Source organism: Ranitomeya imitator, chromosome 1, assembly GCF_032444005.1.
Source record: "Ranitomeya imitator isolate aRanImi1 chromosome 1, aRanImi1.pri, whole genome shotgun sequence".
Lineage (NCBI taxonomy): Eukaryota > Metazoa > Chordata > Amphibia > Anura > Dendrobatidae > Ranitomeya > Ranitomeya imitator.
The window spans coordinates 388,693,193-388,720,975 of NC_091282.1; the positions used below are offsets into that span (position 1 = coordinate 388,693,193).

At 46.5% G+C, this 27,783-nt stretch overlaps 1 protein-coding gene across 1 annotated transcript in view; it reads left to right on the forward strand.

The window, feature by feature from the left end:
* LRRC2 (leucine rich repeat containing 2) overlaps nt 1–27,783 on the forward strand; it is a 759,557-nt gene that overhangs the window by 606,615 nt on the left and 125,159 nt on the right. The window lies entirely within an intron of this gene.

Below are 27,783 nucleotides of genomic sequence, written 5' to 3' on the forward strand. Positions count from 1 at the left end.
GACATGTGTGAGCGGCAAACATATTTACTGCACCAGGGCACGAATCCCAGCACCGCAGTGTGATTTTTTAAAAACACACTGTGGGTCTGGGATTCATGTCCATCGCTAACCGCAACGGCCAACATGAAATGAGGTCATAAGACAGGAAGCGCTCACAGCGCATGGCCAAAGGATCACAAGAGCGCAGACTCCTGTACAGCAACTAACAACGCTCAGGAAGCTGCGCCCATGCAAAAAGGTGTTGTTTTCGACACCTGTGCTGCTTTTCTTTAAAAAGACAAGTCACGCCTCCACTACTGTTAAACAGTATAATGGGCTAAATAGTCTACGTGTTGCATTCAGCTTGTGCAAGTAGACAAATTAATAGAGCAACCTTTTACTTGTGCAGCATTAATGCTGCAGAAGGAGTGGCTCTTGTTCTTTGTAACACCTGAGGGGGGGTTAAAGGTAACCTTTGAAATTGGTTCAACTAGGCTTCGGCCTACACTCTGCTCCTCTCCTCCTCCTGCTGACCCTGGGCTCTAACAACGCTAGTTTTTGCCCGGAAATGCTAGCTGCACAGAGAAAAACACCAGCCAATGTGTTAGTGGGGTTCAGCAACGCCAGCTGTTCCCCCGCTGTGTAGCCGGCATCGTGTCCAGCACAAGCCACGCTGGCACAACCGACCAAAAGCTGCCACCAGTGCAGGCTTCGGCCTACACTTTGCTCCTCTCCTCCTCCTCCTGCTGACCCTGGGCTCAAACACCGCTAGTTTTTGCCCGGAAATGCTAGCTGCACAGAGAAAAACACCAGCCAATGTGTTAGTGGGGTTCAGCACCGCCAGCTGTTCCCCTGCTGTGCAGCTTGCAACGTGACCTGCAAACGCCACGCAGGCACATGAACTGAAATTGAAGGGAGCCTGGCCCCCACCCCCAGGTGTTTCTATGTATAACAGCCACCTTGTACAGCAGTACTGCTGCATTTGTACAAGGTGGCTGATGTTTTCTCCTTGCCCACGTGGAACTCAACACGTACAAAATGTGTCTCTTTGAGACCATTCCACTGTCCCTGAGGTGTGACTTTCCTTTCTAATGATACGCAGCACCCCCCTTGGTAGCGCTTCCCGTCTTCTGACATCATTGGTTGGCTACTTGCGCCTGTTCGTCCGCCCTGCCTGAATAAAATGCTCCTCGTTGTCTTAATTATTTTGACTGCGAGGGTGTGATTGATGGGCACGAGCAGTGCATATCTTCGCCTGTCTTAACTCATCTCCTTCAGCCTTCTTCAGACTGTGCAGCCTCATGGCCGCGGCATGCGAGAAGGGATCAGCAGAGGCCGCCCAGTCTGAAGCAGGTGTAAGGACGTGTGTGAGCGGCCAAAATATTTACTGCTCAAGGCCACGAATCCCAGCACCGCAGTGTGGCTTTATGAAAAGACACTGTGGGTCTGGGATTTATGGCCATCGTTAACCGCACCGGCCAACATGAAATGATGTCATAAGATGGGCAGCGCTAACAGGGCATTGCCAAGGGATAACACAAGAGCGCAGACTCCTGTACAGCAAATAACAACGCTCAGGAAGCTGCTCCAAGCACCAAGGCGTTATTTTGGACACCTGTGCTGCGTCTCATCAAAAAACCAAGTCACGCATCCACTACAGTTTGACTGTAGAATGGGGTAAATTGTGTATGTCTTTCATTCAGCGTGTGCAAGTAGACAAATTAATAGAGCAACCTTTCACTTGTGCAGCATTAATACTGCACAAGGTGTGTCTCTTGTACTTTGTAACACCTGAGGGGGGGGTTAAAGGTTTCCTTTGAAATTGGTTCAACTAAGCTTCGGCCTACACTCTGCTCCTCTCCTCCTCCTCCTGCTTCAACACGGGCTCTAACATCGCTAGTTTTTGCCCGCAAGTGCTAGCTGCACAGAGAAAAACACACGCCATTGTGTTAGTGGGGTTCAGCAACGCCAGCTGTTCCCCCAGTGTGTAGCCGGCAAAGTGTCCTGCAAACGCAACGCAGACACAAAGCTGCCTCCAGTGCAGGCTTCGGCCTACACTCATCTCCCCCTGCTTACCCTTTGCTCCAACACCGCTAGTTGGGGCTCTAGGAAGACAATCTTTAATAGGCAAGGCAACGCATCCGGGTTCCAGCACCGCCAGCTGGTTCTCGGCAGTGTTCTTGTCACAGGTACTCCCTCGTGCCAAGCCTGGTTTCAGCACCGTCAGCTGTTTCCGGGTTGTGTCAACTTCACTGAGACGCCTATGCTTGCCCCGTCGTGGTGCGGTCGAGTTAGCCAACTCCAGGGTGCCTCCAGTTTAGGAGCTTCCTATGTGGGCTGCGTGAACTGGTAGTCAAGGCTGGTTCTGTAGTGCCAGTAGGCCCAGCTCCCCCTGTAGGACTGTTGGGGTTCGGTAACTGCGGCTGCCTCGCGGCCTAGCTGTTCTCTCCTCTCCTGTGGACCTTGGGGTCCACCACCTGGTTCCAGCACCGTCAGCTGGTTCCGGGCCGAGCCTTTGGCTTAGGTGCCTCCTCCTGGGTATCCGAGTTCCGCCAACGCCAGGCGGTCCTTGGTAGTGCTTTTAAGCGCGGGCACCTACAGCTTAGTAACCGGGTTCCAGCACCGTCAGCTGGTCCTCGGTCGTGCCATTGGCTCTTGCACACTGGGGCAACGCATCCGGGTTCCAGCACCGCCAGCTGGTTCTCGGCAGTGTTTTTGTCACAGGTACTCCCTCGTGCCAAGCCTGGTTTCAGCACCGTCAGCTGTTTCCGGGTTGTGTCAAGCTCACTGAGACACCTATGCTTGCCTCGTCGTGGTGCGGTCGGGTTAGCCAACTCCAGGGTGCCTCCAGTTTAGGAGCTTCCTATGTGGGCTGCGTGAACTGGTAGTCAAGGCTGGTTCTGTAGTGCCAGTAGGCCCAGCTCCCCCTGTAGGACTGTTGGGGTTCGGTAACTGCGGCTGCCTCGCGGCCTAGCTGTTCTCTCCTCTCCTGTGGACCTTGGGGTCCACCACCTGGTTCCAGCACCGTCAGCTGGTTCCGGGCCGAGCCTTTGGCTTAGGTGCCTCCTCCTGGGTATCCGAGTTCCGCCAACGCCAGGCGGTCCTTGGTAGTGCTTTTAAGCGCGGGCACCTACAGCTTAGTAACCGGGTTCCAGCACCGTCAGCTGGTCCTCGGTCGTGCCATTGGCTCTTGCACACTGGGGCAACGCATCCGGGTTCCAGCACCGCCAGCTGGTTCTCGGCAGTGTTTTTGTCACAGGTACTCCCTCGTGCCAAGCCTGGTTTCAGCACCGTCAGCTGTTTCCGGGTTGTGTCAAGCTCACTGAGACACCTATGCTTGCCTCGTCGTGGTGCGGTCGGGTTAGCCAACTCCAGGGTGCCTCCAGTTTAGGAGCTTCCTATGTGGGCTGCGTGAACTGGTAGTCAAGGCTGGTTCTGTAGTGCCAGTAGGCCCAGCTCCCCCTGTAGGACTGTTGGGGTTCGGTAACTGCGGCTGCCTCGCGGCCTAGCTGTTCTCTCCTCTCCTGTGGACCTTGGGGTCCACCACCTGGTTCCAGCACCGTCAGCTGGTTCCGGGCCGAGCCTTTGGCTTAGGTGCCTCCTCCTGGGTATCCGAGTTCCGCCAACGCCAGGCGGTCCTTGGTAGTGCTTTTAAGCGCGGGCACCTACAGCTTAGTAACCGGGTTCCAGCACCGTCAGCTGGTCCTCGGTCGTGCCATTGGCTCTTGCACACTGGGGCAACGCATCCGGGTTCCAGCACCGCCAGCTGGTTCTCGGCAGTGTTTTTGTCACAGGTACTCCCTCGTGCCAAGCCTGGTTTCAGCACCGTCAGCTGTTTCCGGGTTGTGTCAAGCTCACTGAGACACCTATGCTTGCCTCGTCGTGGTGCGGTCGGGTTAGCCAACTCCAGGGTGCCTCCAGTTTAGGAGCTTCCTATGTGGGCTGCGTGAACTGGTAGTCAAGGCTGGTTCTGTAGTGCCAGTAGGCCCAGCTCCCCCTGTAGGACTGTTGGGGTTCGGTAACTGCGGCTGCCTCGCGGCCTAGCTGTTCTCTCCTCTCCTGTGGACCTTGGGGTCCACCACCTGGTTCCAGCACCGTCAGCTGGTTCCGGGCCGAGCCTTTGGCTTAGGTGCCTCCTCCTGGGTATCCGAGTTCCGCCAACGCCAGGCGGTCCTTGGTAGTGCTTTTAAGCGCGGGCACCTACAGCTTAGTAACCGGGTTCCAGCACCGTCAGCTGGTCCTCGGTCGTGCCATTGGCTCTTGCACACTGGGGCAACGCATCCGGGTTCCAGCACCGCCAGCTGGTTCTCGGCAGTGTTTTTGTCACAGGTACTCCCTCGTGCCAAGCCTGGTTTCAGCACCGTCAGCTGTTTCCGGGTTGTGTCAAGCTCACTGAGACACCTATGCTTGCCTCGTCGTGGTGCGGTCGGGTTAGCCAACTCCAGGGTGCCTCCAGTTTAGGAGCTTCCTATGTGGGCTGCGTGAACTGGTAGTCAAGGCTGGTTCTGTAGTGCCAGTAGGCCCAGCTCCCCCTGTAGGACTGTTGGGGTTCGGTAACTGCGGCTGCCTCGCGGCCTAGCTGTTCTCTCCTCTCCTGTGGACCTTCGGGTCCACCACCTGGTTCCAGCACCGTCAGCTGGTTCTCGGCAGTGTCTTTTGCTCTTGTACCTTCTGCTCCCCATCCTGGTTCCAGTACCGTCAGCTGGTTCCGGGCAGAGCCTTTGGCTTAGGTGCCTCCTTCTGGGTATCCAAGTTCCACCAACGTCAGGTGGTCCTTGGTAGTGCTTTCAGGCACGGGTACCTCCTGCTTAGTAACCGGGTTCCAGTAACGTCAGCTGGTCCTCGGTAGTTCCATTGGCTCTTGGACCTTCGGCTACCCATCCGGGTTCCAGTACCGTCAGCTGGTTCTCGGCAGTGTCTTTTGCTCTTGTACCTTCTGCTCCCCATCCTGGTTCCAGTAACGTCAGCTGGTTCCGGGCAGAGCCTTTGGCTTAGGTGCCTCCTTCTGGGTATCCGAGTTCCGTCAACGTCAGGCGGTCCTTGGTAGTGCTTTTTAGCACGGGTACCTCCTGCTTAGTAACCGGGTTCCAGTAACGTCAGCTGGTCCTCGGTAGTTCCATAGGCTCTTGAACCTTCGGGTAGCCATCCGAGTTCCAGTTCCATCAGCTGGTTCTTGGCATTTTCTCAGCCTTCTTGTACCTTCTGCTACATTTCCAAGTTGAAGACCCTAACGTCGACGACCCGGAAGACCACCACGATGACGACGACACGGAAGACCACCCCGATGACGACGACGACGACGGCGGAGACGACGACGGCGGAGATGACGACACTGGAGACGACGACCCTGGAGACGACAACATGGAAGACCGAGAAGCAGAAGAACAAGAGGCTGCAGAACAAAGAGCAGAAGAACATTAAGCATAAGACTTAATATCAGAGCAAAAGATATTATCTAAATTATATGCAGAAGAAGACTAAGCAGTGTATGGGGGTGAGTCCGTTCCTCCTCGTGGTGCCCCTGGATAAAGCCTGATGCTGCAGGCCAAACTGAACGCGGACAAATGTAACTTTTGTGACTGGCAGAACGGAAGGTGTAATCTTCAAACTTTTATAGATAACAACTACGGGAATGCCTGTCACAAATGAGAATATGATGAAGAAGTAGAATAGGAAGAATAATAACAGTGGAATAAAAAGAATATGTAGAATAAGAAGAATAATAATAGTTGAATAAAATGAATATGAAGAATGTAATAAAAAAAAAAAAATAGGTAGAAGATGAAGAAGAAGATGAATAAGGTGAAGAAGTTGATGTCAAAGATGCTGATGATGATGAAGATGAAAGTGTGGGAAAAGAAAAAAAAAAAGAAAAAAAAGAAGGGGAAGGGCGTGGAATAGTGAAACATCAATATCTGACAAAATAAAAAAAAAATTTACATAGTCAATATCTTTGTCACTCCGAACGTCTTAAAAAAAAACAAAAAACATGCTATTCTATTTGATTGGGATAAACCTCTATGACTTTAATGTCTCCGCCACCTCCCCAAATACATCCGGCATTATTCTTAGTTGTTTTCCTTCATGTAGAATGAACCTACAAGGAAAGAAAGGGTTTATTTTAATTCCGATATTTTGGTCCCATTGACTTGCATTGGGATCGGGTATCGGTATCGGCGATATCCGATATTTTTTGAATATCGGCCGATCCAAACCGATACCGATACTTTCCGATATCGGAAGGTATCGCTCAACACTACTCACCACACATCCAGATAAGTTCCTTAGGGGGTCTACTTTCCAAAATGGTGTCACTTGTGGGGGGTTTCAATGTTTAGGCACATCAGTGGCTCTCCAAACGCAACATGGCGTCCCATCTCAATTCCTGTCAATTTTGCATTGAAAAGTCAAATAGCGCTCCTTCCCTTCCGAGCTCTCCCATGCGCCCAAACAGTGGTTTACTGCCACATATGGGGTATCAGCGTACTCAGGACGAATTGGACAACAACTTTTTGGGTCCAATTTCTCCTGTTACCCTTGGTAAAATAAAACAAATTGGAGCTGAAGTAAATTTTTTGTGTAAAAAAGTTAAATGTTCATTTTTATTTAAACATTCCAAAAATTCCTATTAAACACCTGAAGGGTTAATAAACTTCTTGAATGTGGTTTTGAGCACCTTGAGGGGTGCAGTTTTTAGAATGGTGTCACACTTGGGCATTTTCTATCATATAGACCCCTCAAAATGACTTCAAATGAGACGTGGTCCCTAAAAAAAAATGGTGTTGTAAAAATGAGAAATTGCTGGTCAACTTTTAACCCTTATAACTCCCTAACAAAAAAAAAAATTGTTTCCAAAATTATGCTGATGTAAAGGAGACATGTGGGAAATGTTACTTATTAAGTATTTTGTGTGACATATCTCTGTGATTTAATTGCATAAATATTCAAAGTTTGAAAATTGCGAAATTTTCAAAATTTTCGCCAAATTTCCGTTTTTTTCACAAATAAACGCAGGTACTATCAAAGAAATTTTACCACTATCATGAAGTACAATATGTCACGAGAAAACAATGTCAGAATCACCAGGATCCGTTGAAGCGTTTCGGAGTTATAACCTCATAAAGGGACAGTGGTCAGAATTGTAAAAATTGGCCTGGTCATTAACGTGCAAACCACCCTTGGGGGTAAAGGGGTTAATATACAATATTGCAGTCCTCATAGTATATGGCACTGTATACTTACAATTGCTCATTTTGCCTTTCTACCCAGCTAGTTCTTCTGTTTTACTGGTCTATGACATCACGTGATTAAAAGCAGACTAGCTGAATCCTTCTAAGTTCTGTGTAGTCTCATTTCCCTGCTTGAATCATCACTGCAAAATACCTGACAGGGGAAAGGAGGAAGCAGCTGGCTCAGGATGCCTCATGCAAGGAAAAAAGACATCCTGTTTCTACACAGAGCAGAGAAAAGAGAAGAATTAGCTGTGTAGAAATGCAAAATGAGCAATTCTAAGTACCCCCCGTGCCATGCGCCTGCGGGCCCTGCATTTGTGCCAGCCGCAGTACTAGTATGGCGCCGCCATTTTCCGGTCACCGCATGGCATCGCGCAGTGATCGGGTTCCGATGGCTGCTGTCCTTGACAGCAGACCATCTCTGCACATAGCCCTGGGGGGCTGCATCGCCCCCCTGCATCGGCGATCACTGTGATTGGCTGGTCAATTCTAACCAGCCAATCACAGCGACATGACAATAAAGATTAAAAAAAAAAAATAGCATGTGACAGGCTGTGATTGGTGCTGTGTGACGTCGCACCAATCACAGCTGTCACAGTAGGTGGGGTGGGATTGCCACATCACCTCACCTGATTAACCCATATGGCGCTGATTGGCTGAACAATAGCTTCTAGCCAATCAGCGCCAAAGGGGTTAAATTAAAATACCGATCACCGCCCAGCACGCCATCTTTCTCTCAGATTTGGCATGCAGAGCGGTTGTCCAAGCCCTTCTATCTGACCTGAGTGAAGGAATCCATTGGTGGCCAGTGTGATCAACCCGGCGATCTCCTGCCTCCTGTGCTGTGCTGATCTCCAGCTCCGTGCTCTGTGCTTGTGCTCTCTGCTGCCATCTGCCTGCTGTGTGAGGCCTGTGATCACAGCAGCAGCACCTCCCCCACCCCTTTCCCATCCCCCATCCCTGTTCCAGTACCCCCTCCCTCCCCCACCCTCCAATTGAATTTTTTGTGCACTTTTTTGCGCTTTTTTTCCTCTGCGTGGCGTCCCGCGCAGAGCATTCGTGCTCTTCCTGTGTCTGCAGCGCTCTGATCTGTATCGCTGCTGATCAGAGACTGCGCCACAGGACTTTTTTTTTTAGCTAGTTAACGTAGCGGACATTGCAGTCTAAGTGACGTCCGTTGTTTTTTTTTTTTTTTTTTTTTTTTAACAGTAGTTAGTACAGTGTAGTTTTAGACGTAACAAGTTAGCGTAGCCGGTGTCAGTGTTTGGTGATGTCCATCCATCCCTGTTCCAGTACCCCCCTCCCCCCTCCAATTAAATTTTTAGCGCACTTTTTTGCGTTTTTCCTGTGCGCAGCGTCCCATGCAGAGCATTCGTGCTCTTCCTGTGTCCGCAGCTCTTTGATCAGTATCGCTGCTGATCAGAGACTGCGCCACAGGACTTTTTCTTTTTTTTAGCTAGTTAGTGTAGCGAACTTCGCAGTCTAAGCGACGTCCAACTTTTATTTTATTTTAAATAATAATAGTAGTTAGTACGGTGTAGTTTTAGATGAAGATTAGCTGGTGTCACAGCGTTATTGACGACCGGTCTTTTTTTTTTTTAGAGAAAAAAAAATTGTACAGAGTAGTTTACTGGTAGCGTGTTAGTGTAGCCAGCGTCACAGCGTTAGTGAGGACCGATCATCTTTTAGAAAAAAAAAAATCGTACAGAGTAGTTTTATAGGAAGGAAGGTAGCGTCTTTTTTCCATAAAAAAATCTGCTATCGCCGGATAATCTCTAGTGCATTAGGGGAGCGTACGTCACACTGTTAGTGGCGTTCGTTTTTTCTTTTGTACAAAGAATAATTAGTTGCGTCGTCTAATTTTTAGCGAGTGCATTAGGGAAGCATCACACTGTTAGTGGCGTTCACCTTTCATTTGTAAAAAGAATAATTAGTTGCGTCGCCTAATTTTTAGCGCGTTCATTAGAGGAGCGTACATCACACTGTTAGTGGCGTTCGCCTTTTCTTTTGCAAAAAAAAGTTTTAGTTGTGTAGGGTTAATTTATACTTTTTATATACAAACTTTTTTTTTACATCTGATTTTTCTTTTCATCTTTTTTTCTTGTTTCTTCTACATTTTTTCTCACTACTTGTTATTTCTCTCTGATTGGTTATAATAAAGAGTACCCTATACACAAGCCCCACACATTACATGTGTAAAAGCACCACTTACACACACATCCCCAGGGTTTGGGAAAAAAAAAATGGCCCATTCGTCAACAAGGCGCTAGTCACCAGAGGAGGCTTACGCCATCCTTGCGTCCGACACGGATACAGCCAGTGAGGAAGATCCCACATTCCTCTATTCCTCCTCCTCCTCCTCATCCTCATCCTCCTCATCTGGTGAGGAAGGACCCCCAACAAGGTACCCTAGGACCCAGGCAACTCCTGCAGCAATCGATCCTGTATGGATTGCACCCCCTGAAAATTTTCAGCCCGTCATTTCGGGTTTCAGCAGCAGATTAGGAATCCAGTTTGACACGACTGGCCTCACTGAAATTGACTTCTTCAAATTCTTTTTCAGTGATGAAATAATAAATCTTATGGTGGCCCAGACAAACCTGTATGCCCAACAATTTTTCACCCAAAATCCCACGTCATCACACCCCAGATGGACCCCCGTAAATGCAGCAGAGATGATGACATTTTGGAGAATTGTGCTGCATATGGGCATAATCAAAAAGCAAAAGCTTCGGCAATACTGGAGTACTGATATTCTCTACAGTACACCAGTATTCCACAAGGCCATGAAAAGGACACGATTTGAAGGGATTCAAAAATGTTTGCATTTTAGTGATAATGCGCAGTGTCCTCCCCGAGACGATCCAAACTTTGATCGTCTATATAAAATTCGGCCAGTGGTTGAACAATTCAGCAGAAAATTTGCTGAGGCGTACACACCCCAGAGGGACATCACCATTGATGAATCTCTCGTTCACTTCAAAGGGAGGCTAAAATTCCGACAATACCTGCCCAGTAAGAGGTCCAGGTACGGAATTAAGCTGTACAAACTGTGCGAGAGTACCTCAGGGTACACCCACAGATTTAGGGTCTACGAGGGGAAGGACACCCAGATTAATTACCCTGAATGCCCCCCCATCCTGGGGGTGAGTGGGACAATTGTGTGGGAATTGCTGCACCCAGTGCTGGATAGGGGTTATCACCTCTACATTGACAACTTTTACACAAGCATCCCACTCTTCAAGGCCCTCTCTGCCAGAGGTACAGCTGCATGTGGCACTGTGCGAAAAAATCAGCGAGGCCTCTCTAAGCCGCTAATTGGGCAAATGCTGAGAAAAGGGGAAAGCAGAGCCCAATGCAGCAACAACATGCTGGTGGTCAAGTATAAGGACAAAAGGGATGTCCTTATCCTGACCACCATACACTGTGACAACAACACCCTTGTCACTGTTCGTGGGACCACAACACAAGTCCCAAAGCCAGATTGTATCCTGGATTACATCGGTAAATGGGGGGTGTGGATCTTTCAGATCAGGTCCTCCAACCATACAGTGCCATGCGAAAAGCTTACATATGGTACAAAAAATTGTCCGTGCACATTGTACAGATGGCACTGTACAATGCTTTTGTGCTGTTCCGATCTACAGGCAATACGGGGGGACCTTCCTTCAGTTTCAGGAGGTAGTCATCAAGGCCCTAATGTTTGGCACTCAGGGAGGTGAGGGCCCCAGTACTTCTGAATCTGATAGTGCCTGTATTGTCCCAAGTCAACATTTCCCAGGACAAGTTCCCCAAACAGCGAGGACAGGACGATCACAAAAGCGGTGCAAATTATATTCCAAGAGGGGAATCCGAAAGGACACAATTTACCATTGTGAAACCTGCCCTGAGAAACCTGGCCTTTGCATTAAGGATTGCTTCAAAGCATACCACATGTCCACAAATTAATAAAATTAGTTTATACCCTGTTGACACAACACACTTTTATTATCTGATGTACCCCGCACATCTTACACATACCGCCACATTATAAATTCATACACCAGTAAAACCAAAAGAATTATAAGCAATACTATAAAACAATGCCTCTAGATAAATTCTTTCAGGGGTGTAGTTTCCAAAATGGGTCACTTGTGGAGGATTTCCACTGTTTAGGTACATCACGGGCTCTGCAAATGCAACATGATGCCTGCAGACCATTCCATCAAAGTCTGCAATCCAAAACTTCACTTATTCCATTCCGAGCCCCGACGTGTGCCCAAACGGTGTTTTTTCCCCACATATGGGGTATCGGCATATTCATGAAAAATTGCACATCTTTTTCTGTCTATTTTCTCCTATAACCCTTGGGAAAATAAAAAAATCGTAGCAAAAAGATAATTTTTGTGGAAAAAATGTGTTTGTTTTTTTTTCACGACTCAAGGTTATAATTTTTGGTGAGGCACTTTGAGGTTCACGGTGCTCACCACATATCTAAACAAATTCATTGGGAGGTCCAGTTTCCAAAATGGGGTAACTTGTGGGAGATTTCCACTGTTGAGGCACAACAGGGGCTCTGCAAATGCAACATGACGCCCGCAGACCATTCCATCAAAAGTCTGCAATCCAAAACATCACTTATTCCATTCCGAGCCCCGACGTGTGGTTTCCCCACATATGGGGTATCTGCGTACTCGCGAAAAGTTGCACAACATCTTTTTCTGTCTATTTTCTCCTATAACCCTTGGGAAAATAAAAAAATCGTAGCTGAAAGATCATTTTTGTGGAAAAAATGTGTTGTTTTTTTTCACGACTCAACGTTATAATTTTTGGTGAGGCACTTGGAGGCTCATGGTACTCACCACATAGCTAGATAAGTTCCTTCATTTTTTGAGAAAAAATGTGATTTTTTATTTTCACGCCTCTACGTTCTAAACTTCTGTGAAGCACCTGGGGGTTCTAAGTGCTCACCCCACATCTAGATAAGTTCCTTGAAGGATCTAGTTTCCAAAATTGGGTCACTTGTGGCGGTTTTCCACTGTTTAGGCACATCAGGGGCTCTCCAAATGCGACATGGCATTCAATCTCAATTCCAGCCGATTTTGGTGTGAAAAAGTCAAACGGCGCTCCTTCCCTTCTGAGCCCTGCTATGTGCCCAAACAGTGGTTTTCCCCCACATATGGGGTATCAGTGTATTCAGGAGAAATTGCACAACTTTAGTGGTCCATTTTCTCCTTATACCCTTGTGAAAATAAAAAAAAATTGTTGCTAAAAGATCATTATGTGAAAAAAAAGTTAAATGTTAATTTTTTTCCTTCCACATGCCGTTAATTCCTGTGAAGCACCTGAAGGGTTAATAAACTTTTTGAATGTGGTTTTGAGTACCTCGAGGAGTGTAGTTTTTAGAATGGTGTCACATTTGGGTATTTTAAATCATATAAGCCCCTCAAAGTGACTTCAAATGTGATGTGGTCCCTAAAAAAATGGTTTTGTAAAGTTTGTTGAAAATATGAGAAATTGCTGTTTAACATTTAACCCTTATAACTCCCTAGCAAAAAAAAAAATTAGTTCCAAAATTGTGCTGATGTAAAGTAGACATGTGGGAAATGTTATTTATTAACTTATTTGTGCGATATGAGTCTCTGATGCAAGGGTATAAAAATTAAAAGCTTGAAAATTGCAAAATTTTCAAAATTTTCACCAAATTTTCGTTTTTTTCACAAATAAACGCAAGTAATATCGAAGAAATTTTGCCACTATCATAAAATACAATATGTCACGAGAAAACAGTGTCAGAATCACCAGGATCCATTGAAGCGTTTCAGAGTTATTACCTCATAAAGTGACAATGGTCAGAATTGTAAAAATTGGCCCTGTGAAATAGGTGAAAACAGGCTTTGGGGTGAAGGGGTTAAGATTTGCAGACTTTGCAAGCAACAATAACAGATAAGGTAGGTTAATAATACAGTATCTCTAATATTAGTAATATCAATTTCAATATAAAAGTATGATGCATTTTGTATAAAAGAGAACTTATAAGTAGTGTTGAGCATTCCGATACCGCAAGTATCGGGTATCGGCCGATACTTGCGGTATCGGAATTCCGATACCGAGATCCGATATTTTTGTGATATCGGGTATCGGTATCGGAAGTGTAAAATAAAGAATTAAAATAAAAAATATTGTTATATTCACCTCTCCGGCGGCCCCTGGACATCAGCGGGAGGATCCGGCGTCCGGCACGGCTTCTTTCTTCAAAATGCGCGCCTTCAGGACCTGTGGAATGACGTCCCGGCTTCTGATTGGTCGCGTGCCGCCCATGTGACCGCCACGCGACCAATCAGAAGCCGCGACGTCATTCCTCAGGTCCTAGAAGGCGCTCATTCTAGGACTTTAGCTGAGGAATGACGTCGCGGCTTCTGATTGGTCGCGTGGCGGTCACATGGGCGGCACGCGACCAATCAGAAGCCGGGACGTCATTCCACAGGTCCTGAAGGCGCGCATTTTGAAGAAAGAAGCCGTGCCGGACGCCGGATCCTCCCGCTGATGTCCAGGGGCCGCCGGAGAGGTGAATATAACAATATTTTTTATTTTAATTCTTTATTTTACACTTTAATATGGATCCCAGGGCCTGAAGGAGAGTTTCCTCTCCTTCAGACCCTGGGATCCATGAGGATACATTCCGATACTTGATGTCCCATTGACTTGTATTGGTATCGGATATCGGTATCGGCGATATCCGATATTTTTCGGGTATCGGCCGATACTATCCGATACCGATACTTTCAAGTATCGGACGGTATCGCTCAACACTACTTATAAGAAAAGGGAATAAGTAAAACATGAATGGGAGACAGAGAAATAGTGGGAGGAAGGACAAGGAGCAGGAAAAGTCACAAAAACATGCAAGTAAAAAATCAGGTCAAGATACAAGCAAGGACATTTTTTTTCAGTTAGCACTGATGCACATGTAACCAGATTTTGTTTTGAAGATCTTATAAAAAAATCCTTATTGCGATTGTTTCAAGTTATTAAAAGATTAAAATTGCAAAGTACTTGTCATAACAAGAAGAGATGGATTTTTAATTCTTTACTGTAGAGATCGATGCCCAGGTTAGTGATCACTAGTGTTGAGCATTCCGATACCGCAAGTATCGGGTATCGGCCGATACTTGCGGTATCGGAATTCCGATACCGAGATCCGATACTTTTGTGGTATCGGGTATCGGTATCGGATCCATAGGGATGTGTAAAATAAAGAATTAAAATAAAAAATATTGATATATTCACCTGTCCGGCGGCCCCTGGACATCACGCTGGTAACCGGCAGGCTTCTTTGTTTAAAATGCGCGCGTTTAGGACCTGCGAATGACGTCCCGGCTTCTGATTGGTCGCGTGCCGCCCATGTGACCGCCACGCGACCAATCAGAAGCCGTGACATCATTCGCAGGTCCTAAATTCCTAGAATTAGGAGTTTAGTGAATGAGAATGACGTCGCGGCTTCTGATTGGTCGCGTGCCGCTCCAATTGTGACCGCCATGCGACCAATCAGAAGCCGCGACGTCATTCTCATTCACTAAACTCCTAATTCTAGGAATTTTGGACCTGCGAATGACGTCACGGCTTCTGATTGGTCGCGTGGCGGTCACATGGGCGGCACGCGACCAATCAGAAGCCGGGACGTCATTCGCAGGTCCTAAACGCGCGTATTTTAAACAAAGAAGCCTGCCGGTTACCAGCGTGATGTCCAGGGGCCGCCGGACAGGTGAATATATCAATATTTTTTATTTTAATTCTTTATTTTACACATTAATATGGATCCCAGGGCCTGAAGGAGAGTTTCCTCTCCTTCAGACCCTTGGAACCATCAGGATACCTTCCGATACTTGGTGTCCCATTGACTTGTATTGGTATCGGATATCGGTATCGGCGATATCCGATATTTTTCGGGTATCGGCCGATACTATCTGATACCGATACTTTCAAGTATCGGACGGTATCGCTCAACACTAGCGATCACTAAAGAGTCTCTGAGTGGCCAATCACATAGGTAATGCACATGCTCTGCTTACAGGCTCTATGACTTGGAGCCTGCTCGAGTTTCTTTGGAGCTAGACAGATCTCTGGGTCCAAACAACCTTAGTATTTCTGTTCTGTCAAGCTGCAGAGGCAAAGCTGCATTAGAGAGCGCTCATTTTAGGCCTGTGATGTGACCAGAAGATAGAGCGAACTGTCACTACTCAGGAGTGCACCCCACTAAGCAAAGGAGGAAATTGGGGGCCAGGAGCGGTGTGCCCCTGAAGAAAAGAAGATAAGAAAAAGCCTTTAGAATGGGCTATTTTTCCCCTTCCTGACAATGCAAATTTTGGGGTTTTATCATACATGAGCTGAACTATTCAAATCATGTTACCTCATTTTTTTGGATATATAGAGCTTTATTTAATTCCTATAGTAGGATTATTATTATTTATGCTTTTCATTCTGTTTTATTTTTGCTGTTATTATTTATTTATTTCACACACAGTGCACCCATAAGGTCTTTATAAACCATTGGGGGGTATTTTAACAAATAAGTACATTGTTTCTATAGATTGAAAGATATCTTAGTCATGTTACATAGTAAATTCAAACAAACTGAATAGTCGAGCTGATTGGGTCTCCTCGGATCTAGCAGCTCCTATTCCTTCCCTAAACTTTACGACCATATGGTCACTTGGTGCAGAGAAGGAAGTGCTGACATCTCTTCTTATCCCGTAGAATGTAAGTCCGCAAGGACAGGGTCCTCTCCCCTCTGTGCCAGTCTGTCATTGTAAATTAGTTTACTGTAAATGATATCTATAACTCTTTACATAACCCCTTTTCTCATGTACAGCACTATGGAATAAATGGTGCTATATAAATAAATAATAATAATAGTGTATCCACAGTGTTTGTTCAGCTTGTGTAAACATCAATCAAGAAAGTAACCATGTTTATCTTCTCTGTGAGGAGTCTGGCTGTGTCTGAGAGCTGGTGCCCCACCCTCACAGCTGTACTATCTCATAAAAGCTGCTTTACCACATTGATATTTTAGAAAGTCACTACAGAGTAAAGTGTGGACTACCCATACATATATAGTCTATTGGCTGTTCAGAAATAGCTAATAATCGTAAAATAGTAATCACAGTAAAATGGTAAGCAAGAAATCACTCATGAATTGATGAAATATAAATGTAGGATTTCCTTTGTTCTGTAAGGTGTGTTTGAATTGGAATTCTGTTAGTAACAAGTATATCTTAAATCTGTCTGATCAGAGTCACTTTGATTCTGATATCAGGGATTAATATCTATATTCAACGGTGATATGTTTTCTCTTGGTTAACAGCTAAAAAATTGCAATTCAGTTTTGGCAGTAGTTTTTTAACTCATTTTTACTAATTATTGATCTGGTTTCAATCAGTTATCTACTATATAATCATCTAATTCTGTCTGTCTGTAAACTAAATCCCGTGTCGCTGATTGGTCGCCACATAGTTCACTCACGTTTACTGAACAAGTTCTGTCAGTCACAGTGCCACGTAGTTCAGTCACAATTACTGAACAAGTTCTGTCAGTTCCAGTGCGACAGATAACTCACGTTTACTGAATAAGTTCTGTCAGTTACAGTGCCACGTAGTTCAGTCACGTTTACTGAACACGTTCTGTCAGTCACAGTGCGACATAGTTCACGCACGTTTCAGTCAATGTGGTGCACAAAAATATTTTGGGTTGATATTGTTAACAAATATATTATAGTATGTTAGGAGTTGAGTTCCCGCCGCTGCACAGGGGGGAATCTCAAAACATGTCTGCTGCGGTCTCCCATTCTGCATTGGCCGCAGTGGGGCCTGCTGAGTGGAGACGTCGGTCCCAGCATCTCACTGAATCTGATACTGTGCAAAGGGTTACTGCTGCCTCTCCAGGCTCTACTATTGTACACTGCACTGGTCTGCGATGAGCAGGCATTTCTGGGACTAAGTCCTGCTTTGCACACACTGAGCATGCTCAGGGTAAGATCTCTCAGTGGAGATCAAGGGTCACATGCTCAGGTACTGCAGCAACTTCCATTGGTCCTCCAGGAAGGTCCTGTACCTGATCAAGTTCTGTGGCAGCCTTCCATTGGTCCTTCTAGGAAGGTCCTGTAGGTGCTACAGCTATAAAAGGTTCTCATGACCGCACATCCATGCGCTAGTATCAAATATGTAAGAGCTCAGCGCCAGTGTGGTCGTGTGTGTGGTCAGGGACCCGGCTGAAATAAGCCCCTAGAATGCTGGCACCTCCGGCGAGGAGTTTTGTGTATGCAGTCAAGGACCCAGCTGAAATAAGCCCCTAGAATGCTGGCACCTCCGGCGAGGAGTTTATGTATGAATTCAGGGCTGGCTAGTAGCCATTAGAATTCCGGCTCCACCGGAGAGGAGCTGCGTGTTGGTTGGACTGCATGACCACTGTCAGCTCTACACAGTAGCGTGTCCCCTGTGAGCTAAACAGAGCACAGCATTCTCTTTACTACGGCCTCTGTGAATTAACAGAGTTCGTTTGTACTAATTTGCTTTGCCGCCTTGCTTAGCAGCAGGTTCTTTCCTGTACGGTGGATCCCGGGTTGCGAACGCACCTATCTCATTTAATAAATATATTCGGTGCGTTCCGCCAACTCTAACAGTATACTAGCGCCAGGATCTGGCTAAGTAATGGTGGATGAACAGCAATTGCAGGGGTACATCCAGCTGCTGGAGGGCCGGTTGGTGTCTCTTAAGCATGCAACTTCAGCGGTGGATGTTACCGCAATAGATGTTCAGGCTGCTAGCGTGGCTGCAGCAGCTTTACCCACTGCCACCTCTGTTCTGACTTTATCTCACCTCCCATTGCCTGAAAAATACTCTGGGGACAGTAAGTCCTGTAGGGGTTTCGTGAGTGTGGTATACACCTCGAGCTCCTGGCTGCACGTTTTCCCACAGAGCGGGCAAAGGTGGGATTCATAATCTCTCTCCTGTCGGACAGAGCTTTGGAGTGGGCTACACCATTGTAGGAGCGCAACAATCATGTGGTGCAGAGTGTTCCTCGGTTTCTGGACACTCTGAAACAGGTCTTTGTAGGACCTCAAGTCACCCATAATACAGCGCTCCAACTGCTGGCTTTGACTCAGGGTTCGACCATGGTCAGCCATTTTGCCGTCCACTTCCGGACATTAGCGTCTGAGTTGGAATGGCCAGATAAAACCCTCATTCCTGTATTTTGGAAAGGACTGGCAGACCATGTGAAGGACGCCTTGGCCACCAGGGAGATTCCCGCCACACTGGAGGAGCTCATTTCTATATCTACCCGCATCGACCTTCGTTTTCACGAGTGAAGGTTGGAGCGGACCCAGTGTAGGCAGAGGTTTCGGCTGGCTCCCACCTTCGCCAGACCTCTAGAATCTTCCGTTCAGGCGTCCGACTCCCATGAGGCCATGAAGGTTTCTCGAGTGGGACCTAAGTCTCGGACCGCTCAAGTACCTGTGGTTTGCAGAAATTGCCAACAAGAAGGACATTATGCCAATAAATGTCCACGGCGGTCAGGTAAACGACCGTGTCTAGTAACCATTGGAGGAGGTTCACTAGACACAGCGGCATTTTCCTCCAAGCTGTCCTTCAAAGGGACAATCATATTAGGCTCTTACTCTCTAACAGTCGAGCTTTGTGTGGATTCTGGAGCAGAGGGGAATTTCATGTCCTCGGCTTTTGCTCAGCGCCATGCAATACCTCTGGTGATGCTCGTCAAACCGGTGACTGTTAGAGTAGTGAATGGGTCGACACTTCCATCTCAGATCACACCAGACTGTCCCTTTCACATTATCCATGTCCACTTCCCACCAGGAGATTATTTCCCTTCTTGTCCTTCCCGAGGGAATGGATGAGATTCTGCTGGGAATACCCTGGCTCCGTTTTCACTCCCCACATATTGAGTGGACCTCTGGGAGGATATTGGGTTAGAGTGATTCATGTAAGGGCAGATGTGTGAGAGAGTGCATTCAGGTTTCCACCACCGAGATACCCACAGATCTTTCTTCCCTCCCCAAATGCTATTGGTCCTATGCAAACGTTTTTTCCAAAAAGGCTGCGGAGACCGTTCCGTCTCACCGCCCCTATGACTGTCCTATAGATCTCTTGCCTGGAGCAGAACCTCCTCGGGGACGGGTCTATCCCCTCTCTCTCCCAGAGATGGAGGCTATGTTCCAATACATCCAGGAAAATTTGGCAAGAGGGTTCATTAGGAAGTCAGTGTCACCTGCAGGGGCGGGGTTCTTCTTCGTGCAGAAGAAGAATGGAGAATTATGAACTTACATAGATTACAGGGGTCTTAACGCCATCACCATTAAGAATAAGTACCCGCTGCCTCTGATTTCTGAGCTCTTTGATAGGCTCCGGGGAGCAAGAGTATTTACCAAATTAGATCTGTGGGGTGCTTATAACCTGACTCGCATCCGTAAGGGGGACGAATGGAAGACGGCGTTTAATACCAGGGATGGGCACTATGAGTATCTGGTGGTGCCCTTCGGGCTCTGTAATGCCTCAGCCGTTTTCCAAGACTTTGTCAATGACATCTTCCGGGATATGCTCTCCACCTCGGTCGTAGTCTATCTGGATGATATTCTCATCTTCTCTCCAGATATTGACTCCCACCGGTGAGATGTTGGCAGTGTCTTTGACATCTTATGGGCCAATTCCCTCTATGCAAAGTTCGAGAAGTGTATGTTTGAGCAGGAGTCTTTACCTTTCCTGGGCTATATCATCTCCGCCCAGGGATTGGCTATGCATCCTGCCAAACTACAGGCTGTGATGGACTGGCAAGAACCCCATTCTCTTAAAGCGGTGCAGCGCTTTATGGGGTTCATTAATTATTACCGCCAGTTCATTCCCCACTTCTCAACTTTGGTAGCTCCCTTGGTAGCCCTCACCAGGAAGGGAGCAAATCCCAAACTGTGGTCTGAAGAGGTCTCCAGGGCCTTCTGTTCTATTAAGTCTCATTTTGCTAGCGCTCCCATCCTACATCGTCCCTATGTTGATAAGCCGTTTATAATGGAGGTGGACGCCTCATCCGTTGGTGCAGGAGTAGTCCTCTTCCAAAACAATGCTCAAGGTCGGAAGCATCCTTGCTTCTTCTTCTCTAAGACCTTCACACCAGTGGAGAGGAATTATTCCATCGGGGACAGGGAGTTGCTAGCAATGAAGTTGGCTTTCTTGGAGTGGAGACAGCTTTTGGAGGGGGCGCGTTCCCTTTCAAGTCTTCACGGACCACAAAAATTTGTTATATTTGCAAACAGCCCAGCAGCTAAATTCTTGCCAGGCCAGATGGTCCTTGTTCTTCTCCTGGTTCCACTTCACCCTCCATTATCTCGCTGGGGAGGGGAACAGTCGTGCTGATGCCCTCTCTCGCTCTGTTGTGTCATCTGAGGAGGAGGAAGGGGAGCCTCGGCTTATTGTCCCTTCTGAGAGCCTGAGAGCCGTAGCTCTGGTGTCGCTAGAGTCTGTGCCTCCGGGCAAGACTTTTGTACCCATTAATTTGCGACCAGAGGTTTTCTCTTGGGCTCATTCGTCCAGAGTGGGTGGACACTTTGGGACAAAGAGGACATCTGTGCTGCTGGTGAGGACGTACTGATGGCCACATATGGTCTGTGATGTCAGAGATTACATTCAGGTGTGTCTCCTGCGCCAAAATTAAGTCTCCTCGACAACGGCCAGCTGGGTTACTCTATCCCTTGCCGGTGGCAGACAGGCCCTGGGAGATGGTCGGGATGGACTTTGTGGTAGGTTTGCCCAAGTCTCGTGGCTGTACCATCATTTGGGTTATCACCGATAATTTTTCTAAAATGGTGCATTTGGTGCCGCTTCCACGGTTACCTTCTGCACAGGCCTTGGCAGCGTTGTTCATGAAACACATCTTCCGCCTACACGGTATGCCGGACAAAATTGTCAGTGACCAGGGTCCCCAGTTTGCGTCTCGGTTCTGGAGGGAACTTTGTCATCTTCTCAGCATTGAATTAAATCTCTTTTCCGCATATCATCCTGAGACGAATGGGTTGGTAGAAAGGACCAACCAGACCTTGGTCACATATCTGCAACATTTTGTCTCAACCAGGCAGGATGACTGGACATCCTTGCTACCATGGGCGGAGTTTGCGTTGAACAATGCCGTAGCCGACTCCATCGGACAGACCCCATTTCTCCTAAACTATGGTCAGCATCCACGGGTACCTGTGCCTATGCCCGTGTCTTCCGCCATCTCCAGGGTGGCAGATTGGGCTGTGGAAGCACGGGATATTTGGGACCACACTCAGGATGCCATTTTGGCCTCTAAGGAGAGAATGAGGTCCTCCGCCAATGCACATCGGCGCCCCGCTCCGACCTTTGCTCCTGGCGACTTGGTGTGGCTTTCCGCCCGTAACATCAGGCTGCGAGTTGAGTCCACTAAGTTTACACCTCGCTACTTGGGTCTTTTCAAGGTCCTCGAACAGGTTAACCTTGTGGTCTATCGTTTAGCCCTTCCGCCTGGGTATCACCGACACCTTTCATGTGTCCCTCTTGAAACCCGTATACATGTCCCGGTTTTCTGAGTCATCTGCTGGGACATCGGGTTCGTCTACGGATGATTACGAGGTGAACGCTATTTTGGGGTGCAAGGTGGTATGTGGCAAAAAAAATTTTTGGGTGGACCGGAAGGGTTATGCTTGACAAAGACCCATGTGGGTTGAAACGTTGCACTTTGGCAAATAAAGGAATCCATTTTTGAACACTTTCACCTGGATTGGATGCTGTCCTTCATTGTTTACTAGGAAAGGTTATGGTCCTGAGTAGGGTTGAGCGAAACGGGTCGGCAATTTTCAGAAGTCGCCGACTTTTGGCAAAGTCGGGTTTCATGAAACCCGACCCCTGTGTGGGGTCGGCCATAAAGTCGGCGATCTTCTGAATCTGGAATCGGAATTCCGATACCAATTCCCGATATGTTTAAGATATCGGGAATTGGTATCAGAATTCAGATTTAAGTGTAAAATAAAGAATTAAAATAAAAAATATTGCCATACTTACCCTCTGGCGCACCCTGGTACTAACCGGGAACCTTCCTTCCTTAGAATCAGCCTTCCAGGACCTTGCGGTGATGTCGCGGTGACGTCGCGGCTTGTGATTGGTCACGCGGCCGCCCATGTGACCGCTCGCGCGACCAATCACAAGCCGCGACGTCACCGCGACGTCACCGAAGGTCCTGGAAGGGCTGATTCTTAGGAAGGAAGGCTGCCGGAAAGAAGCAGGGCGCGTCCGAGGGTGAGTATAGGCCTTCGGTGACGTCGCGGCTTGTGATTGGTCGCGCGAGCGGTCACATGGGCGGCCGCGCGACCAATTACAAGCCGCGACGTCACCGCGACGTCACCGCAAGGTCCTGGAAGGCTGATTCTAAGGAAGGAAGGTTCCCGGTTAGTACCAGGGCGCGTCAGAGGGTAAGTATGGCAATATTTTTCATTTTAATTCTTTATTTTACACTTAAATATGGATCCCAAGGCCTGAAGGAGAGTTTCCGCTCCTTCAGACCCTGGGAACCATTGGAAACCCAATGCACTGCATTGGGTTTCGAGTTTCGGCCGACCCCGACCCCGACTTTTTTATAGGATCGGCCGATTTCACTCGACCCGACCCTATAAAAGTAAAGGTTGCTCAACCCTAGTCCTGAGGACAGGTCCTGGGAGCCTGCTGAACACATTTGGGCTCCACAGCTCATTGCTGCCTTCGAGCGTAGCGAGGTCCAAGGAGGGAGGGGCCTAGGGGGGGTAATGTTAGGGGTCGAGTTCCTGCCTCTGCACAGTGGGAATCTCGGGCCATCTCCGCTGTTGTTTCCCATCCTTCTCCTGCCGCAGTGGAGCCTGCTCAGCGGAGATGTCGGTCCCAGCATCTCGCTCAGTCTGACTCTGTGCAAAGGGTTACTGCTGCTTTTCCAGCTTCTGCCATTGAAGCCAGTGTTGGGCAGCGGCAAGCAGATGCTTTGGGACTAAGTCCTGCTTTTCCCCTTCTGAGCATGCCCAGGGTAAGATCTCTCATTGGAGATCGAGGGTCACATGCTTAGATACTGCAGCAAGACCCATTGGTTCTCCAGGAAGGTCCTGTAGTTCCTCAGGCTCTGTGGCAGCCTCTCATTGGTCCTTCTAGGAAGGTCCTGTACGTGCTGCAGCTATATAAGGTTCGCATGGCTGCACGGCCATGCGCTAGTATCTATGCATGACATGAGTTTTGCGCCAGTGTGGTCACGCTTGTGTGTATTCAGGGACCCGGCTGAAATAAGCCACTAGAATACTGGCACCTCCGGTGAGGAGATTGTGTGTTTCGTTTCAGGGCGGGTGGACACCGCGTGTATCTCGCTCCTGTGGGCAGGTTCCACTGCGCTTGTGGCCCATACCTCTAAGGCCTGTTATTTGGATGCAATGTTCACTTAATCTGGGGGCTCTACCAAGTATACTGCTATAATTAGCACACTGATGAAGGTCCAGTATCGACCGAAACGTTTGTGATTACTGTATGTAAATAAACCCCCCATTTTGCATCACAACACTTTGGAGTGTGCTAGTCACTTGCATTGTATATATCGTTTCAGGGCCCCGGCTGAAATAAGCCACTAGAATACCGGCCCCTCCGGTGAGGAGATTGTATGTTTGCCTCCTGGACTGCGTGACCACAAGCTGCTATATGCTCAGCAGTTACTGTGTATTCCTGTGGAGTTTAACAGGACACAGTCCTTTCTTTATAGCGACTCTGTGAAGCAACAGAGTTCGCTTCTACCGCCATATTGTGCCGCTGTTTGCCAGCAGCAGGTTCTTTTCCTGCATGGTGGACCCCGGGCTGCGAACGCACCAAATAACATCTATTTAATAATAGTATAATAACATATATTTACTCGGTGCGTTCCTCCAGCCCTAACAACATGCTAATTCTTTTAAACCGCAGCGTTTCTGCAGCGGATTTTCTGCAAAGTGTGCACAGCATTTTTTTTTCTCATTGATTTACATTGTACTGTAAATCAATTGCGGATCTGCAGCGTTTCTGCAATGCAAAAAATGCTGCGGATCCGCAGATAATCCGCAACGTGTGCACATACCCTTAGAGGGGACTGGAACTTGAAGAGGGAGATAGACACATACAGGGGAGATTGGAGATGGACATACAGAGACACAGAAGCTAATGGACATCTACCATAAGGCTGGAGTCACACTCAGCGTAAGACAATACGGTCCATATATTACGGCCGCAATACGCTGAAAAGTCCCCAAAAAAGTGGTCCGTAGCTCCTCCGTAGGCAGGGTGTGTCAGCGTATTTTGCGCATGGCATCCTCCGTATGTAATCCGTATGACATCCGTACTGCGTGTTTTTCTCGCAGGCTTGCAAAACCAACATATGGCTATACAAGGGATCCATGTGTTAAAAAAAAAAAACATATATACTGTCTATATATATATATATATATATGTCAGTAGACACATATATGTATATATATTATTACTTCATACAGCGCTAGATAGCTTTAAAGCCGGTAATTCAATTACCGGCTATGCTATCTCCTTCCTAAACCCGACATGATATGAGACATGGTTTACATACAGTAAACCATCTTATATCCCCATTTTTTTTGCATATTCCACGCTACTAATGTTAGTAGTGTGTATATGTAAAATTTGGCCGTTCTAGCTATTAAATTAAAGGGTTAAATGGCAGAAAAAATTGGCGTGGGCTCCCGCGCCATTTTCTCCGCCAGAGTAGTAAAGCCAGTGACTGAGGGCAGATATTAATAGCCTGGAGATGGTCCACGGTTATTGGCCCCCCCTGGCTAGAAACATCTGCCCCCAGCCACCCCAGAAAAGGCACATCTGGAAGATGCGCCTATTCTGGCACTTGGCCACTCTCTTCCCATTCCCGTGTAGCGGTGGGATATGGGGTAATGAAGGGTTAATGTCACCTTGCTATTGTAAGGTGACATTAAGCCAAATTAATAATGGAGAGGCGTCAATTATGACACCTATCCATTATTAATCCAATACTAGTAAAGGGTTAAAAAATACACAAACACATTATTAAAAAGTATTTTAATGAAAAAATCACAAAGGTTGTTGTAATATTAGAATAGAATAGAATAGGCGCATCTTCCAGAGAATAATTGGGACGTTTGTTAGGCGAGTATTTTCTGCACTCATACGTCCGTAAAACTCGCTAGTGTGACTCCAGCCTAATAATGTAATGTATGAATAATGCTTGTTTTAATGGACATGTATTTATTTTACTATATTGTTTAATCTGATCATTTATTATGTTACTTCCTTTTAGTTTACTCAATTATTGTGTGATCATTTCTTATTTATCACAATCCTAAGAATCCATTACAAAACAAGCATTTGGAAATCTGTATTGCTTCCTGAAAGTTTAACCTTTAAGGTTTTAATACAGTACCAAGATAGAACTTTTTTTCATTTTTAGGTTTCATGTAGGGGAAAATGGGAATAAATAGGGGATATTCATCTTTTTCATTCTGTAGTTTATGATAATTAGATGGATAAGATAAAATGATGTAAGAAAATATACTCATTAGTCTTCTAACTATATCTGTATTAAATAGGTGCACTTAGTCGCACCTATAGCTCTGGCAAAAATTAAGAAATTAAATTAAGAGACCACTGCAAAATGTTCAATTTGTCTGATTTTTCTCTCTATAGGTTTACTTTTAGGTAAAATGTAAATTATTTGTTAATTCTATAAACTTCTGACAACATGTCTCCGAATTTCCAAGCAATAAATATTGTTTCAGACCTCAAATAATGCAAAGAAAACAAGTTCATAATCAATTAGAAACAACAATACTAATGTTTTAACTCAGGAAGAGTTCAGAAATCAATGTTTTGTGGAATAACCATGATTTTTAATTACAGCTTTCATGCGTCTTGGCATGCTTTCCACCAGTCTTTCACACTGCTCCTGGCACAAAAAGCAGTTCTTCTTTGTTTGATGGCTTGTGACTGTTCATCATCCTCTTGATTACATTCCAGAGGTTTTCAATGGGGTTCAGGTCTGGAGATTGGGCTGCCCATGACAAGGTTTTGAAGTGGTTGTCTCTTAAGTTTTGCCAGAGCTGTACAGTCATGGCTAAAAAGTTGGCACCTTTGAAATGGTTTCATAAAATGAAGTAGTTCTCCCAGAAAATCATTGAAATTACACATGTTTTGTTATACACATGTTAATTTCCTTTATGTGTATTGGAACAACACAAAAAAACCAAGAGATAAAAGGCAATTGGACATAATTTCATACAAAACCCCCAAAATGGGCCAGACAAAATTGTTGGCACCATTGCAAAATTGTGGGAAAGCAAATTTGTTTCAAGCATGTGATGCTCAATCAAAATCTCCAGTGGCAAGTAACAGGTGTGAGCAATATGAAAATCATATTCGAAACCAGAAAAAAAGGGACAATTTGACTCAATCTTCTTATTGTGTGTCTGCATGCGCCACACTAAGCATGGAGAACAGAAAGAGTAGAAGAGAACTGTCTGAGAACTTGAGAACCAAAATTGTTGAACAATATCAACAATCTTAAGCTTACAAGTCCATCTCCAGAGATCTTGATGTTCCTTTGTCTATGATGCTCAATTTAACTAAGAAGTTTACAACCCGTGGCACTGTAGCTAGTCTCCCTGGACCTGGAAGGCAGAGAAAAATTGATAAAAGGTTGCAATGCATGGTAATACGGATGACAGATAAGCAACCCCAATCAAGTTCTAATGAAATTCAAGGTTCTGGGTTTATCAGTGTCAGCGTAAACTATTTGTTGACATTTGAATTAAATGAAACGCCGTAGCAGGAGATCCAGGAGGACCCCGATGCTGAGACATAAAAAAGCTGAACTGCAGTTTGCCAAAATCTATGTGAGTAAGCCAAAAACTTTCAGAGAAAGCATCTTGTGGTTGAGAAGAGATCAAGATAGACCTTTTTTGCTAAAGCACATCATTCTACTATTTACCAAAAACGGAATGAGGCCTACAAAGAAAAGAACACAGTGTGTTCAAAGATGTTTTGGAGTTATTTGCTGCCTCTGGCATAAGTTCCCTTGACTGTGTGCAAGGAATCATGAAATTGAAGATTACCAAAGGATTTTGGGTCGCAATGTGGTGCACAGTGTCAGAAAGCTTGGTTTGTGCCCTAGGTCCTTGGGTCCTCCAGCAGGACAATGACCCCAAACATAATTCAAGAAGCACCCAGAAATGGATGGAAATTAATCCCTGGAGAGTTCTGAAGTGACCAGCTCTGAATTGTAATCTAAATACCATTGAACATCTGTGGAGAGATCTTTAAATTGCTGTTGAGAGAAGGCACCCTCTAAAATATGAGAGACATTGAGCAGTTTGTAAGAGAAGAGTGGTCCAAAATTCCTGTTGAGAGGTGTAAGAAGCTTGTTGATGGTTATAGGAAGCGATTGATTGCAGTTATTTATTCCAAAGAGTGTGCAACCAAATATTAAGTTGGAGTGTCAACAATTTTGACCTGCACATTTTGGGGGGATTTAGTGTGAAATG